The 12,506-nt window shown below is 38.9% G+C and overlaps 1 non-coding gene across 1 annotated transcript; it reads right to left on the bottom strand.

Annotated features, from left to right (window-relative positions):
- Positions 1 to 10,225: 10,225 nt before the first annotated feature.
- Positions 10,226 to 10,381, bottom strand: LOC115070209. Its single transcript, XR_003849406.1, has one exon. It is a non-coding gene; the product is annotated as a U1 spliceosomal RNA (small nuclear RNA).
- Positions 10,382 to 12,506: the final 2,125 nt, after the last annotated feature.

Genomic DNA, 12,506 nt, shown 5'->3' with positions numbered 1-12,506 from the left:
TGGTATTTGGTGGGGATATGTTATTTTGGTTTTTCATGTTATTATTTTTTCTCTGTGATTTTGACATGTGAATTTCTTTTGTCGTTCCTGACTCTTGTGTGATACTCGGGCCTTCAAGTTTAGTTCTGCTTCTTTTTTTGAACTTTATGTGTCTTTGTGGTTTACTTTTTGGGTATGAAGAGCTGGATCATCTAAGCTTCTGGTTCTCTCTTTTCATTTTATATTGTCATGGCCGGATTTATTTTGTCTTCAGGACTTCCAATGTGGGTTAGAAGTTTTCAGACTTTCTCCTTAGGTCTGGAATCTTCTAAGAATGATTTTGGCTTCAGGAACTTGGGTGTTGGACTGACCTGAGATCCTGGCCATGGCCGTGCCACGCAGGGATGCAAAGGCAGATGGTGTGGGAATAAGCCCCAAGATTTCCCAGGGAATGGATTAAGGAGCTGGGTTGTACTGGATGCAAAGGATCAGGGAGAGGCAAGGTAAGCCTCGGAGCCCCAGAAAGAGGCTGTCAGCCCCAGAAAGAGGCTGGGCAGGACCAGGGAAGCAGAGAGAGGTGAGGGCAGGGCCGGGTCCAGAGGCAGTGCTCCTGGGGCCCAAGGAAGGCACCAAGCTGGTCCGGGTGAAAAGGGTCAGGAAGCAGCACTGGCTCCCCAGTTGTCTGGGGCCCCAAGACTAGGAATAGCACAGGGCCCAAGCTAAGAGTAGAGAACAGTGGGGGAGATGGAAGGGTGAATGTGGCTGGGGGAGTCCTGGCGTGGAGGGCTGCATGATAAACTTACCCCAAGAGAGGCCTGAGGGCAGGAGAGCAGGCCAGGAGCCATATGTTAATTTTTTAAAAACCAATTTTGTTGAGTTGCACCACATATAGTGTGAGACATATACATTTCAAGTTCATAAATTTGTGAGGTTTGACTCACTAGCACAATTGTGATAGCAGAATAACATTTGTACTGCTTCTAAAACTTGAGGCAGCTTTCTGAAGAGTCTCTCTTTTCAACCTCAGTCTCTGGCATCGACTGTGCTGCTTATCACCATGGCGTGACTTCTTCAGAACATCACTTAAAGAGCCTTAGACAGTGTGTGGGTTGTATTTACTCTGTAGCATTATTTAGTTTGATGACTTTGCATTTATCCTTGTTCTTGTGGGATCATTACTCTGTTCATGTCATACTGTGCAATTTAATCATTTACCCTTTGATGAATATTTGGGGTTTGGTAAATTTACAAAGATTGCTATATTGTTTTTCAAGTTACTTGACTGTTTTGAAACGCTTTCAAGAATTTTTGAAGTTTCCAGTTGTTGGACACTGCCATTGCTAGCACATGCCTGTCAGTTTAAGATTTTTAAGTATTATCCACTTCTATGCCAACAAATGGTATTGAGGATCTCTTCATTTATTAATTCACAAATTGTAGATGCTAATTGAAGTTTCTTTTCTTTTTTGTGTGTTTATTTTTCTTGACACATCTCCCGTAACCCAGGTTAGCCTCAAATTTACTAGGTAGCTGAGGCCTTGAACTTCTGATTCACCTCCTTCAACCACCGAAGCGCTGGGATTTTCCATTCAAATATTTTATCTGCATCTTATTAGGTCACTCATCCTCTTATTGAGTTGTAGGAGTGCATTATATTTCCAAAATAACAATTTTTACTATATATGTCTATGCAAATATTTTCCTCATTCTATGGCTTTCCTTTTCATTTTCATAGCAGTGTTTCTCAATATTTTATTTTTTTATGATTTTATGTGTATGAGTGTATTGTCTGCATGTATGTAAGTGCACCCATGTCGTGCAACACCCTCAGAGGTCCGAAGAGGAGCATTTTTAATTACTGTGTGTCTTGCAGATAAGTCTTGGGTAATGACCAGTTATCTAGAGATATTTTTCTTATGTGTATGAGTGTATTGTCTGCATGTATGTAAGTGCACCCATGTCGTGCAACACCCTCAGAGGTCCGAAGAGGATGTCTGATCCTCTGAAACTGCAGTTACAGACGATTGTTGGCTGCCATGTGGGGCTCAGAAGCAAACCCAAGTCCTCTGTAAGAACAACCAGTGCTCTTAACTGCTGAGCCCTCTCTCCAGCCCCAATACAGCAGTGTTTTTGAAAGGGAAATTAATGTTAGTTTTGATATTTTATTAAAATTTTATCTTTTGGTTAGTATGTTTCTATCTTCTCTGACCCAAGGCCACAGCATTCTATTCTGATCTAAATCTGTTACACGTGCCTTCACTTATACTTCTCACCAGTTTACATCTAGCTGTTATTGTATATTTAATTCGTAAAGAGTGGGGATCATTATTTCCATCTAGTACAGGATTACTTCTGCACTATTTGGGAAATCTAATCCTATCAGCCCAAGACAGCCCAGAGCAGAATGTTCTTTAAAGTTTGGCATTGATTGAAAAAGGGATAGAAGAAAATAGCACTTTTATTCAAGAATATTTTTAAACAATGGATTTTAAAGAGCTACTAGATAAAGTTTTTATGGAATTTCTTTCATTTAATATGATTATCTTTTCAAAAAGAAGAGGTAATGGGTGGTACGTTCATGGTTTCCCATTTATAATAGTCACAAATTTGTATTTGTCCTGTGTTTTAGATCTTTATATTGTTAGTAGAGAAAGTCTGGTCAATGCATTTACTGACAGAGTTTTGAAATCACTCTCGAACTTTTTGATATAAGAAAATTTCAAGTTTACAGGTAGCTTCAATAGATTTAAAAAGCAATGCATAATTTCTTCTGATAATTTTCCGACAGTATTTATCAAAGCAAAGTTTTTAGTTTTCAAACAAGGATGCAGTTATCAGGTATTTCACATGTAGAAGTACTTTGGGTTTTGTCCAAATAGTCACTCAATAAGGTTAATATAGAAAATAGTAAGAGCCTATTATGCTTTATTGAACCAGGAAGTTGTCATTATTGCTTCTCTTGCATTTGTTTTCATCATTACTATGAACATCTTTTCGCTTTGTGTTTTGTCTGGGATTAGTTCTCTCTTAAATTGTTATTATAAGCCTTTTGCTTCTTTGCACTACTTTAACTTGATTTGTCACCACTTCAGAGGAGAGGAGCTCTGTGCACACCACACAGTGGTCAAATGATCCAGTCTTGAGCCCTGCAGAATGATGACAGGAGATGTAACCATATGTGCAGATTTAGTTCCCTTCCTTAAATACACGTTTGTGTGACAGACCTGGGGAGTTCATTTAGGTTCTTCTTATGTAGTAGAGATGTAATATATACTAAATCTATTTTAAATTCTTCCTTATGCAACCTCACAGCAAGATTTCACACATGCAAATGTACTTGTTAAAAAAAGCCTGTGGAAAAAAAATCTGTTCATTTAATTTCAGCAGTCCTGGAATGAGAGAACCAGTTTTACATTTTAATGCCAAATTAACCAAATAATTACTCTAACTTTATGCTAAATTCATCTTTGCATAAAGATGTAAGTTTAAAAGTTTTTGACAATGTATGTTGAACTTAAACAGTATGCAGAACATAGTGTTCATTAAATTTTATCATCTGTGGAGAGAGGGATAGACACAATCATTCTAGTGTTGTCTAATGAAGAGAAATTATATACTACCTAGAATAGTTTGAAGACTGTGATGGATAGTTTTAGTTGTCAACTTGACACACCTGGGTTGGGGGGGTCTCAATTAGGAAATTGCCTCCATTGGACTGGGCTGTGGCCATGTCTGTGGGGCATTTTCTTGATTGTTGAGTGATGTGGGAGGGCCCAGCCCACCTTGGGTGGTGCCACCCGTAGGCAGATTGTCTTGTATTGTTTAAAAAAGAAGGTTGAGCATGGGCCAGGGGAGCAAGTTAGTAAGCAGCATTCCTCCACAGCCTGTGCTTCAGCTCCTGCCTCCATGTTCCTGACCTGAGTTCCTGCCTTGGGATCCCTCAGTGATGAACTGCAACCAGGGAGATATAAGCCAAATAAACTCTTTCCTCCCCAAGTTGGTGTTGGCCAGTGTTTTGTCACAGCAATTGAAAAGCACTAGAAACATGAATTTGTATCAGAAGTAGGGTATTGCTGTGACAGACCTGACCTTGGTGTTTTGGGGAGGACTGTGGAAGCATTTGGAAGTTTATGCTAGAAAAACCATTGAGTGCTTAGAGTTTGTTGCTTTGAAGAGCTTGAAATAGGTATGCTGAAAGAGCTTTAGAAGGTGGAGTCCTGGCTTCAAAGGAAAGTAAAGAACATCATGTCTGGTAGTGTGATATGTCCAATTGAGATTCTGTGGTTTCTGGTCACTGGGGCTGAAGAATCAGCTGTAAGTAATAGGAGACCAGCATCACTGTGGCAAAATCTTCTGGGAAGAATTTCCTCAGGGTCAACACACAGAAGCTGTGGTTCAGAGGGGGCCTAAGCCTCCATCTCAAGCTAGAAGCAGGATTTGGGAATGTGTAAGAGTCTCCTGCATGGTTCTAGTATTAAAAACGAAGGGATAGGGAGCAGCTGAGGCTTGACATCCTGCGAGGCCAGGAAAGGCCACTGGTGAAGGTGCACCCTCAGTTTCAGTAGAGACCCCACGTTTTGGGGGATGGCAGGACCATGAAATGACCACCAAGGGCACCAGGAGGTGTGGAATGAAGCCAGCCTGGACCTGTGAGATGAGCTGTGTGTGCTGTGTACAGCAGAGCCAGAGAAACCGAGCTGGCAAAATGCTTGGAAGCCCAGAAGTTTGAAGATCACTAGTGAATCCTAGATGTCCAGACCTGAGCTTCTTTGTTGGACTTGGGCTTTGCTTAGGTGTGCCCAATTCTCCCCTTTTGAAATAAGATAGAACTTGTTTTGGATTTTATAAGAGTCCACAGTTAAGAGACTTTTAAGAAAGTCTTTAAACATTTAAAATGCTCAATTTTTTTAGACTGTGGGAATTTAAAGGATGTACTCTATTATGTTGTAATATTAATGTTAACATCAGATATTGGGGGTCAAGAAATGGAAGGTTGTGGTTTACTAGCAGTGTGTTCATGTGTCAAGTTGATAAGGGGTCAGTTGTGCTGGATAGCTTTAGTTGTCAACTTGACACAACTGGGTAGAGGGATCCTCAATTAGGGAAATGCCTCCATTGAACTGGCCTGTGACCTGGGAGATGTAAGCCAAATAAACCTTTTCTCCCTAAGTTGGTGTTGGTCAGAGTTTTTTGTCATAGCAATTGAAAGAAAACTAGAACAGTGTCCAATGTAAATTATTAAACAAGAATATTAGCTAGTTATAACCTAAAATAAATAAATAAATAAATAAAGGATCCCCAAGAGTGTGAACCAAAAACATTTAGTTGAAGATGTGTAGTTTGTGTGTTGTATAATTATAATTAAAATAACTGTGCTTAATTATGTGCACTAAAAATGTAAACAGTAGATAGTAACAAATTGGTTAGGGATGTAAATATCTTAGTAAATTCCCTTTCCAAATTTCTTTATAAATAAATAAAGAAATGCTGTTATAGAGCCCAGAAATATCTTTCCCTCCTTTTATGTCATGTGAACTTCTTTTTCCACTGGCAAACCAACTTCTAGTGACTTTACAGACTTGCCTTTACCTACCCTCCCCATGTTGGGTACATACATAAGGAAGGGACAGTTACTCACCATGAGATCTGTTTTCTTTGATTACAATCATTTATTCAATATCTAGCACCTTAATTGTACCTTCTCTGTAATTCACGCAATTTGATTTTCTCTCCTACTTTGTCAGCTACCCGGGGTCACGTGCTATTACTCCTACAGTAAGGTTTGATTGTGGTTGTCCTTTGGGATGACTAGAAGAATGGTGGCTGGCATCTCACATCATAGAAAAGGAAGTTATCCTACTCAAAGACTGACAAAATGATTGATGACTGTGATTCAAAAGTACAGAAAAGGGTGAAGATTTTAAATCACTGGGGCCATCCTTCTTTGATGTGCTGGTGCTAGGCTCTCTATTAGTTACTGCTCTATTCTTTTCTCTGCTTTTAAGAACTTAATCAGTGCCTCTAACAATATCCTTTCTCTGGTCCAAGCATTTCTGAAATTAGACTGGGGTGATAGTATTAACACAGCTTCTTTTTTTTTCCTCCTCAAGTCTAGCAAATCCCTGATAAAACAAAATTACTAATTTCAAATTTAATCCTGTTGAGATTCATCCATACCAAATTAAAATATTTTTGTATTTGTGTATGTTTGTGTGTGATGTGAATGTTATGCAAGTTCATATATTAGAAACCTAGATAATAAAAGACTCTAAGAACTGAAATAGCAAGTTGAAAGGTAAACCTGAGGGCAACTGGAAACAAAGTACAAATGGAACAGAAAGGTTAACCTTTGAGAGTGTGGAGATAACTCTGTAAAACATCTTAAAAATGAAAGATATATTTAAAACACAGAGATGGGGTTGGAGAGATGGCTCAGAAGTTAAGAGAACTGGCTGCCCTTGCAGAAAGCTCAGGTTAGATTTCTAGCACCCACATGGTGGCTAACAAGCATCCATAATTCTAGTTCCAGGGAATTATGATGTCCTCTTATGACCTCCACTGGCATTACATGACATAAGTACAGGAACACAACTATAAGCAATACATTCATATACATAAAATAATAATAATAAATAAATAAATCACAGAGATGGAACATCTAAAATTCTTAGTGGAAACTCAGCTTTCTTGAATGCTGTAATACAGGGTGATTTTGTTTTCTGTGTGGTTGACAAGTTATTTTTGGAGTAGAGAATCTGAATGGTGACTTTGGTTTCTCAACTTGCATAAACCACATTTTGTATTTTTGTTAGCATTATTCATAGTTTTTACAGCATATAAACATAAGTGTATGTTAAAGTGGAAATTAAAATAGAACTCTAAATAGCAATATATATTGATAAAGGATCTCTTGGGTCTGGAAATGAAGAACTGATGAAAATAATTCGCAGTAGACATAGTAAGATGAAAGCGAAGGAGGGGGAAAGGCAAGAACTCCTGGAGGTTTTTACTGAGAGTGGCTGGCAGTTTCATGTGGAGTGGAATAGTATTGAGAGCTATTGATTGGTAGAGTACAATATTCCTATCCATAGTAATTTAATAACTTTTGGTCTCATGTTGGGCCTTTGGCTTTAGTCTCTTCTTTAAAATAATTTTGATAACTATAATAGTGGTTGTCCTTTCAAGTCCCAATATTCTCTACTTCTTTGAGATTGCTAAATATTACAGGTATATCAAATTTTCTTCAGACCCTGTATTTTTGTTGGATTGTTGAAATCTCTTGTATTTTTAAGGAAATTTAGAGTACGACAAAATGACAGAACACACTGTGCTTACCTACATTTATGTCCTTTCATGGTGAGACAGTTGAAATTCTGCAACGTTCTAGTAAGTTTGAGAGAAACATTCCCCAAAGATCATTTCTCTAGGACTTTTGTTGCTGTGAATGCCAGCCTTCATGTCAAGTGGCCAGGCAGTGAATAAAAAATCAGGCTACTAAGAATTCATGATTAGTTTTTGTAAGTTTTATGCTAAATGGATCACTTTAGAGAGTCATTTTGCATGGCTGTGAAAAAATACTTCAGAAAGCAGGATAAAGGAGAAAAGTCAGAAGATCGCATCCATTGCCACCTATTCCCCAGCTGAGGTCACGAGATGAAGCATCATGGTGGAGAACAAGTGATAAAGCAGAGCTGCTAGTGTTGTGGCAGCCAGGAAGCAGAGAGGGGGGCAGAGGAAGGAAGAAGAGGGAGAGGGAGGGGAGAAGGAAAGGGGAAAAAGGGAGGGAAGAAGGGAGGAAGGGGAGAGAGAAAGGGAGGTAGGGAGGGACAAAGTGACTTTGGATCAGGCCAAGATATACACACTTTAAAGAAACCACCTGGGACATACACTCTCCCACCAGGCCTCACTTTCTAGTTCCCATCACCTCTCATCAACACCATTGAATTAGATTTATCAGTGGATCAACCTGTTGGTGAAACCAACCCTGTCATCATCCAACCCTTCTCCAAGGAACAATTAAGTGGCAACTAAGCTTTTAACACACAAGCCTTCACTGGACATTTTCAGTTAAACTGTAACATACTGTCTAGTCTTTAATCGGCACATTTTTCCTTGTTGCTCAACTGGCCGTGGTGAAGTGCTCAACATTTTATTGTATTCCAAACTTTCAGATAGTTACAAAAAGATATATAAAGTTACAATGGCTATTAACTGTCCAGAATTAATAATTATTAACAATGCCAGATTCCTTGTTTCTTTTTTAAGGAATTTGAACTTTAAATAAACACAGAGCCAACTTCTCATTTGAATAGTATTCTTTCACAGAAAGCAGTGAGGCATCCTGTGTGAGAAGTGTGTTTGCTGAAGGCCTGGGAAGCAGGCATGCAGCCCTGCTCACCCTCTGGAAGCTTCTGAAAGCAGGTGGTAGGCCACCTATCCACACTTATCCTCAGAAAGCACTTGAGAAGGCTTCTTTGAGGTTATTACTTAGAATCGCCATAAAAACAGGCCTCAGGCAGGCACTGATAATTGTCCCATACAGGTCTGATGGTCTAGGTCTTCCCATGTAGCCTGGCCAGCATGCAGTCTTCAGATTCGGACTGGTACTTCACCCTTACTCACTGGCCCATCTTGGACAGACTGCATTGATCCCACCATTGTGCACCCCATTAAGTCACAAATGTCATACCTTACTACCATCCAAGCCAAACCTTACCTGGTTTGGTTACTAGAGTGGGTCTGTCATCCCTGCAACACATGAAAATATTGGCAGGGATCCTGCCTGTGTACAGGGTTAGGCACTTCAAGCCCAGAGCCACATGAGAACCTGACTACCTAAAGGAGCTGCAACCCATCTGACAGGTGGTCACCTCTCTGTGTTCCATGCCTCTGACAGGTCTCTCTGACTTGGAATATATCTGTGAGTATCTGCCCCACTAAGGATAAAAAAAAATCAATTTAATAACACAAGAAGCATGAAACAGCAACATCATATTCTACATCCAAAGGAACACATATGTCCACTGAAACAACAATAACAAAAACAAGAATTGTTCAAGTGACTGAAAAAAAGCCTCAAAATTATGATTTTAAGAAAGCACAACAAAATGTGAGAATAAACAGACAATTCAATAAAATTAAAGTATTTCATGACCAGGAGTGGTGATAGAGAGTACTAGCCATAGCACTCAAGAAACTAATGCAGGGGGAGTGATACCAACAAATACACATTGGTTCAGACCAGCCTGGGGTATATGGTGAGATTTTGTTTCAAGCAAAGCAAATAAAACAAAGCAAACACAACAAAACAAAAAAGAAAAAAAGAAATTAGAAAAACCAAAAGAATGAAAGGAAAATAAAGAACACAATTCGTTATTTGAATTGAAATATAAAGAAGAGGCCAGGTGTGATGGCACACACCTTTAATCCCAGCACTCGGGAGGTAGAGGCAGGCAGATCTCTGTGAGTTCAAGGCCAGCCTGGTCTCCATGGTGAATCCAGGACAAATAGAAATCTTGGATGGAGCTAAAGCACTCAAATTAGTAAAATAAAAACTAAAACTTAGAGCCTTAACAACAGATTAGGCTGAAGTAATAATTTATGAGCTAAAAGACTAGTCTTTTAAATTTACATAGATAAACAAGAAAAAATTAAAAGGAAGACTGAAGAAAGTTTATGAGATATATAGGACAGAATTGAACAAAGATATTTTTCGTCCCATGAAGGAACAAAGACAGGAAAAACATACAAATATATCCAATTTCTTTAGAAATAAGTAGATATCCTGGCCTAAGAAACTCAGAGGATCCTTAACAGACTACGTCACAAAGGGTGTTCTCCATGGCATATTATCAACCACCAAAAGTCCAAGTCATCCATTTTCCTACAAATGTTGGAACTTCATTCTGATGCAACTGGAAATAATCATATCAGGTGAAATAAGTCAGTCTTAGAAAGATAAACATGGCATGTCTAATCTCTTTTGTGGATCCAATATTTTATATAGATCCATAAATCATGTATATAGATATGACATAAATTAGAAGCAAAAATGTCCAGGAGAACAAAAGTGAAATTGGGATGGAGCAGAGGGAGAAATGGGTAGAAAGAAAGGGCAGTAAAATTGAAGGAATGTGCCAATATAAAATATATAATTGTATAAAAAATCTTTATGTAAAACAGTATCATGTATAATAAATATTTACAATGAATTGTTTTTCTTTTCCTTTTTTTTTTTTTTAAATTGGGGAGAGTGTGAACACAGTTCTGCACTCTTACAAATTATGCAGTTGAGTTTCCTATTTGGGGAAATCACAGGAGTCCGCACACCTGAAGTGTCATGGATAAGCCTCATCCTGGAACCACTTTCATGTCCCTGGTATCTCCCATACTAGGTAAGTATTAAAATATTTTTTTAAAAGAACAAAAATGACCAAGACAAAGTAGAAATTAACAACAAACAAACAAAACCCATGAGAATCACGTCACCTACAGGTGGATTACCATTTGACAAATAGCAGACTTCTTAGCAGAAATTTTGGATGCCAGGAGAAAAATAGTATGATGTATACAAAGTTCTGAGTAAAAGCAAACAACAGTATGAAAACCCGAATAAAGAAAACATCAATGCTGATATATGAATATGACATTCGGCAAAGCTATCCTTGAAAAATAAGAAATTAAGTATTTTCCAGATAAACACAATTGAGGAAATTCATTACTCCAGACCAGCTTACAATAATTACATAGGCATGTCCTACCCAAGAAGAAAAAGGATCAACTACTATGGGTGTGCGGGTTTCGCGGAACACCAGCTGCTGGCTGGCGCCTGTCTCTCCCCCACCGCTGGGGCTGGTCCCGCGAGCTGCGTTGCTGGGGTGTGCGCATCGCGCACCAAGTTGCTGAGGCTCTCTGGGGGCTGGCGGCTCTAGAGGACCGCTGTCAGTCGCCCGGTCGGGTTTCGTTCTACACTACTGGGCACTCCCTCTGGGTTTGAGATCCGTCAGCGGCCGGGTCACGAGGGGAGATGCGAGAATGGTGAAAGCAGGGTCTCCGTGAGTCATGGTTTACAAAGGGACAGCCCTCTCCGGAGAGACTGGATCGTAGGCAGTAAGACACAGAACTCAGCTCAGTCAGACTCAGTGGTACAGCTCCTTTAATCAGTGACTCAGCTGGGCTCCAGGTCTTAGTGATTCAGCTTTGATTAATTAGGGGAAACCAGGATATTGATACTATGGGGGCAGTGGCAAGAGCCTTAGTGGATAGGTGCTTTTAGGATGCCCTATTTACATGTGGTGGTGGGCTTCTGCCAGGCTGCCAGTCATTGCCTGATTATCACACAGGAAAACCTGGCAGTTCCTATGCCAGAGGCCATGTTTTTGGTAGGGCATCTGTGCCGGGTACTTCAAAAGGTGAGTCAGGAAGAGAGTAGGAAGGCGCCCTGCTGAGAAAAGGAGTCTGCATAAACACCGAGCCCCTTGGGCTATCCGGACATGGAGAGACTTCGACTTAACACAGCAGGGGTCCCCAACAAACTACTATCAGGGAAACATGGGAAAGAATCAAACTCACTAGGAGGGCAGATTAAAAAAGAGGAAAAAAAAACCCCAAACTTTATCAATTTATAGACCCACTAAAACAAAAGATGAATAAGAAAGGAAGAATAGGAAACATATAAAACAATCAGAAATGAATGAATACAACGATGGGGTAGCTCTTTACTAATCAACAATAACCTTGAAAATATACAGATTAAATTCTTCTATGGAAAGCCAATTTTAAGATTGATCGAATAGATTGAAAGAAAAAAAAAAGCTGCTTATGTTTGCCCAGAAGAAACTCGCTCTACTAGTGGGGACACACATAGCCTGGAAGGAAAGGGATGTGAAAAGTCAGTAATAAAGGAATTAATTCAACAAGAGGAAATAATAACATAGTATACTTATATCAACTTCTGTAACTCTTACTCTTATGAAAGGAATAATATTTGACCAAAATGAAGAGATGGATTTGGATATAACATGGCTAAAACTCATATCTATCCAAATTTCATCAATGGAAAAATCATCCATGCAAATTTTAATGAAATAAACCTTGGAGCTAAACTATAGCATAAAACAAACAACAGAACTAACATCTACAAATCATTTTATTCAAAGGTGACAAATATACATCATTTTTATTACCACTTGAGGTATTTTCTGATTAAGATGATATGTCACAAAATAAATCTCAAATATTTATCTTCACTAGTCAAAGTAGAATGAAGATGGACATTAACATCAACATTAAAACTTGTACAAGTACACTGAAATTAAAAGACATACTCTTGAAAGTCATATGGATTAGTGAAATAATTTAAAATTTTTAAAACTTTCCCCCCCCAAATTATTGGAGGAAATGATAGGGGGAAACACTATACTCAGTCCTTTGGGCTATAACAAAAGGGAACCAAGACAAATAAGTGGCTACATAAAATACAGGAAAGTAAAAATTTCAAATTAAAAACAGAAGGTTGTATTTCAATT

Source organism: Nannospalax galili, unplaced genomic scaffold (assembly GCF_000622305.1).
Source record: "Nannospalax galili isolate Female #2095 unplaced genomic scaffold, S.galili_v1.0 scaffold293, whole genome shotgun sequence".
NCBI classification, from domain to species: domain Eukaryota; kingdom Metazoa; phylum Chordata; class Mammalia; order Rodentia; family Spalacidae; genus Nannospalax; species Nannospalax galili.
The sequence above is the reverse complement of the archived record's forward strand: the minus strand, read 5'-3'. Positions and strand labels throughout refer to the sequence as shown.